The sequence below is a fragment of the Ctenocephalides felis genome, unplaced genomic scaffold (assembly GCF_003426905.1).
Source record: "Ctenocephalides felis isolate EL2017-DRISC unplaced genomic scaffold, ASM342690v1 CF-g0.4_SCAFFOLD_03570, whole genome shotgun sequence".
Taxonomy (NCBI): Eukaryota; Metazoa; Arthropoda; class Insecta; order Siphonaptera; family Pulicidae; genus Ctenocephalides; species Ctenocephalides felis.
In genome coordinates this window covers 4,969,691-4,975,745 of record NW_020539724.1, presented here as the reverse complement: position 1 = coordinate 4,975,745, position 6,055 = coordinate 4,969,691, and positions in this window count along the sequence as shown.

Sequence of the window (6,055 nt, the reverse complement as noted above, 5' to 3'; positions counted from 1 at the left end):
AGAAATCAGCCGTAGCATACGTAGATAACATTGGCGTAGTACCAATAGTTTATGCGGTTTGGTTTGATAGCTGAAATACAAAATTTGTCCAATTTTGGTTTTCATCTATTCAGCGAAAAATCTACGGTTAACAGTCTATTTTTTCATTTTTTTTGTTCAAATTTAAATAAAGCTCAAAATTTTATTAAGTTATCTGATTTTTTAATAGATGTATGTGTAATATACATCTATAATACTAACTCTAATAACACAGGCCCAAAAAATAAAAAAAGTTGTCTATGTTGGGTGTGTGACATATGTTTTCCAATTTACTTTTTAAAGCAAAACATGAATCTGGAATACTGGGGGGAAAAATGGGATAGGGGTCTGTAAAAATAAAAGAAAGGCAAAGGCTCTGATCTAATGATTCATTCCTGGTAATTTTGCATGATAATTAAAATTTTGTAATTTCTGTAGTTACTTGGCACACATCCCTTTAAATCCCTTTAAATTACCTGTGTAACAGATTTCTGATACGCTTTTTCATATTTATTTTCGTAATATAATTATTGCAATAATTAAATGAATAATATTTGAGTTTTTTATTTTTTTTATTTATATATATATATACATTTTTATATTTATATACATTATTTTTATATATCAGTCAGACAGAGGTGCCTGGTATGAGAGATTATGAAAAACAGTTTTCATATTATATATATATACATTTCATTTGACTATTTCATTGATATAATATCTATTATAATTAAAATATGTTTATATATATAACTCTTCCGTCTTCTTTGTCTTCAATTTCCTTATAGTATTACTTTATTTTTCTTTTAGTTTTAGAGTTTAAAAGAGTTTACCGTTTTATTCTTTTCTATCTGCATATGAATTATTTCATATGCAGAAAATGATAACGTATCATTTACGTTATCATTTTCTATATTTCAAAATTTACAATAATGCAGTTTTTTCAAAAATACAATTATTAGAATAATTTTATTTTTCACTCTTCTTTCTTTATAAAAACACGTTGACCGTGTGTGCGTGTAACTCAGTTGCTAGCTGACCGTCTCACGATTGATTTTTTAATTATAATTTTAAATTATTTTATATTTAATTATTTTTGAGAACATGTGCATTATAACACTTTATATATTTGCTAAAATTATTAAAATTTATAAATTAATTTAATAACGATTAAATTTTATAATTTTATATTTATTCTTTTAGTGCGTCTTTGATCTCGAATTTTTATGGATAATGTTAAAAAATCCTTCCCGTACGAATAGTTTTTGTATGACTTTGTGATTAATTTTTTAATTATGAAAATGCATAATTACGTTCTCGCCACTTCGTAGAGAACAGTAAAAAATAATGATTTAATCCTGTGTGCCTTCATCTCTGACGCTTTCAGGAGTTTTTCACATGTGCCAAAGGGCAATTAGTTAGAAATATAATATAATGCTCAAATAATACATTGAAAAAATATAAAAAAATCTATAAATATTTTAACAATTTTACATCTGGAAAATCTAAGTAAATTACTGAGGTATTATATTTTTTGTATAGCTTTATTAAATCTTTTTAATGCTCGTAGACTTAATATTAGGATCTTTATTTGAATATTAGTAGAATAATTCATCGTAAGGAATTCGTAAATGAATAACAATAACAACAACAATAATAAAAGATTTAAAACTTATAAATGTAAAAATAAAATTATTCGTAGATTGAATATTTTTTGAAGCCTTATTTAATTTTTTTCTCAGCTATTTTTTAGTGATCAAAATCAACTATATATTCAGTTTTTTAATAAAAATATTGTTCACTTATAAAATTATTGGCATTGTAATTCTGATATTCAAAAGACCTTGCAATAATAGACAAACTATTGATCATATCAATAACGTCTAATCTAAACTTTTATTTCTTTAATTTGTTTGATATTAATTTATATTTGTAAAAATTTGAAATTTTATAATTCATTTATTATTGTTTCGTTATCTTCATTTATAATAAAGATATTATTCGACATGAACTGAACAATGGTTTTAATTAATATAAAATAGTAAGTAGTAAAATACTTCATATTTAATCTTTTGGGATTTTGATAAAACCTCGCATAGTGATACAGTTGATAGTCAAAACGAATTTCTTAAAATATTATAGATCTATGAGAAGTGGTTTAGATATAAAAATTAATTAAATTTCGAAATATAGACTGTGCTGAATTTTAAGTCAATACATTAGTAATACTCTTTGTAAATATATCATAAACATTTATTAATATAAAACATCAACAGTAGGAAAATAATTATTTAGAATATAAAATGTGTTTTTGAATATGGTAATAAAAATAAAAAATATTTATTACAAAATGTTTTCCAACTCCGAAATCAAAATCCATCCATTTCGTCGATACACTGCAATAGCGAAACGATTTTAATATGCAACTATAGGTTAATAATTAAGAACGTTTAAGTGAGCAATTCGTACCGGAACAGGACGTTTCTACGCCTCTACGTTTCCAAAGTACTGTAGTGATCAGTCGCGTCATGGGTTACGTAAGATTTTTATCAAACCATTTGATAAGAATGATCACACATTTAAAATGATCTCGAAAAAAAATCTTACGGTGTAAAACGAGCGTTAAAAATCAATAATATAAGATATGCACAGGGAAAAAAACAGAAGAAAAAAGGAACGTGCGTTATTACATCATGAGCATCGAGGAAAACCATTGTGCATTTTTAGAAAGAGTATTGCCTAGTTAGGAGTTTAATGGAATTTATTGTGCACTTGTATCATTTCTCTAAGGGTAGGTCGAGCTGTATCAAGTACAATCGCACATAAATTTAGAGGGAATGCGAGGATAATTACCCCTGTGAGGTTACAGTTCGTTACACTGCGTGGACTATAAAAGAGAAATATTTATATTATCATTAAAGTTTAGCAAAGATAATAATTGCTTAAGTATTAACATTATTTGCACATGGGGTAGTACAGTATTTATTTAGCTTAAATTTACATTGTTCAAAATTGTTGAATTTAACGAACTAGTAAAACAAATCAATTTAAATCTTGTAACCATAGTCATAGCCTTAACTTATTTAAAATGGAATATTATTTTTGTAACTGATATTATATGCTTTTTAACGTGAATAAAACGATTAACATATTCAAAACTTTAAAAGAAATAATTATTTTGGCATACATATTGTCAAATTTGCCATTTACCTCAACAGTATTAACCATTTTATTGATGAATTTGATATGAATCGAATATAATTTTTTAATTCGTTTGGTAAATACTTTTACAATATTCAATTCTCAAAAATACAACCAAATTCTAAATTTAATTTATCGGAAAAGAGCATAAATCCCTCTTTTATTCAAATGAAATCCCGAAAGCTTTGATACGCTTGCTACTACAATATCATCTCTACCGTAGAATGACGTGATCTTTTATTGAATTTATAAATGTGATTTATTTGGAATTTTGAAACATATACTTTTATCATATTTTCGTGAAAGGCAAGGAAAAGAAATCAGTTTTTTAGAAAAATAATTCAGAAAAATTAGCTTAAAAATTTATTCTTTAGCTGAAAAAATTTAGATGAATTGAATTCTATGAACAAAATTCGTGTAATTTTTTAAATCTAAAAGAAATGGTAATATGTTTATTTTCACTCTCTTATTTTACACCTTCATTGTTGGAGCCTTCTTATGGAATAAATTATGTAGACATACATCGAAATTTGCTCAAGCATCGAATTTCTTTTATTTTTACTTTATTTGTAACGAATTATACTTTATTTGAAACGAACACCTTCAAAGCGTTTCAAGCAATCCTGCAGTTCGAACAACCTGATATCAAACAGTAGTGAAAAATATTTTTACTAAATATAATTCAAAAGTATGTTGTCAAGTAAAAATAGTCTTTTCTGGCATTGCTGCACATTAAAATATATCATCAATATTAGATAAATTCTAATAATAAAAATATATTATATACAGAAGGGCAACTGATGCTACATCATAGCAGCTTATAGAACTATTCAGTTCTTATTCATAATAAAAAAATAAGGACTAAAAATGTACTAAACGAGTAGAAAGGCAGCGAGGAGGAATAAATAATGTGAAAATCATACTAAAATTAAATCAATAATCAATAAAAAAAAGTGTTCATCTGCATTCGATTGTAGAAATTAACATATTTGAAACGTACAGAGTTTCATTGAATATCCTTCATAAATTTCTATCCGCTAATTAAATCCACGTATCGCATATATTCCAATTTAATGTATAATTCCGCCTACCCCCATTGGAGTATTTCATTACCAGGACCTTATATTAAATTCGGTTATCACAGATTTCGGTATTAGCCTTACATAACCGTGTCGTCAACAATCGTGGGTGCTGATAAGGAAAAGGTTCCATCGACCTTGACACTTATTTAGTTTGGCGAATTCATTTAGTTAAATCGCTACAATTTTGCTGATGTCGTGCCGCATCCGCGCCGAAGTGTCAGTCCAAATCATCTGCCGGGCCCCTTTTGTTTTTGAGCGTCAATTTGATTATGATTTAGCCTCGAGGTAGGAGGGTAATAGGTACTTAATTCCGTATTAGGCGTGGGAATTTAATAAAATTATTTTCTTATTTATGCAATGGGTGGTAGATTTTTTTTTAAGAATTCGTATTGAATTGAAGTGGGTAAAGGACATTTTGATTTCCTTAAATGGAGCATAGATAAATATTTCTAAAAGTATCTTAATGTGTCTGGCGTAGGAATTTATTGAAGTCACTTTTTTATTCATCTTTAAATTTCTATTTACTCATGGAAAAAATTGTATCAAATTATATGGAAAGCGGTATATAACTTTAAAATAGTACGGGAATAAAAATTTCCTAGAGTACGTGCCAATCATTGGATGTTGAGAATAGCAAATACTTAATTTATTTTATATTATACGTGCAACGAGTGGTATATATTTCCTTTAAAATAATAGTTGTTAAATGATTTAAATCAAATTATATTTTAACTACTATATTTAACGATTATAGAGCATTCCCAAAAGTACCAATTTCGTATTAGATGCTGGAATTTTAGATGGTGGTATACGTTTTCCTACATAATTTTATTTCTATTGAAACAATTTTAAATACATCACACATCAAATTAAATACAATGTAGTAGAAGTTCGACAACTTGAAAATCGAGCATAGTTAAACATTTTCTTCAGTAAATTTATAAGTATAGCAAATCTATTATAATAGATATACTAAGCAAATAAATTAGCAGAAAACAATCATTTGAAAAATTATTTGCTTTAAGAGTTTTAAGTTTTTCAAAATTGAGCTTGATTAAATATTTTTAAAAGTATCTTAGATGACTTTGGACGTTTAGGATAGCTGATAGGGTTTCCACATAAGGAGTGGTAATTCATTATAAATTTTTCTCTATTTTTTTTTTAAAGAACATTGTTCTCATATTTATTACATTATTTCTGTAGAAATACTATTTCTGGAATATATTGCTGTAATAAACGTATAGCTCATCAGTAGAAATTCCATAACATTAGGGAAGCTAAAATAGAAATAATATTTTTTATAAACTCTTTTTTAAATTTGTATCATCTCATAAAGTTATAAATTTTTTAATTCATCATTATTTGTTCATAAAGTTTCTAAAAAAATTTTTTTAAATGCATTACTCGATGAATTTTGAGGGACATGGAACTTTTCGAAACCAATTCAATTATATTTTGATTTTTATGAATTACATTTCAATTGAATAATACGACATAGTCGCAATAAATAACTTGCGAACCAACGTGGGTAGCAAAGTTTGTCAAATTATTCAATTTACTAATATATAATTCTTTATTTAGATGCCTTGCATAAGACAATTGAACCTTTGCAAATTTAATAATGGAATTTTACTGGAAAAGCTAATATTTTACACCTTTTTTAAATAGATAATTTCAAGGGATAGCAAAAATCACAAAAATATAATGTGATTGCAAAATTTTTTTCATAAAATATCCATGAAAGATTTAATAAA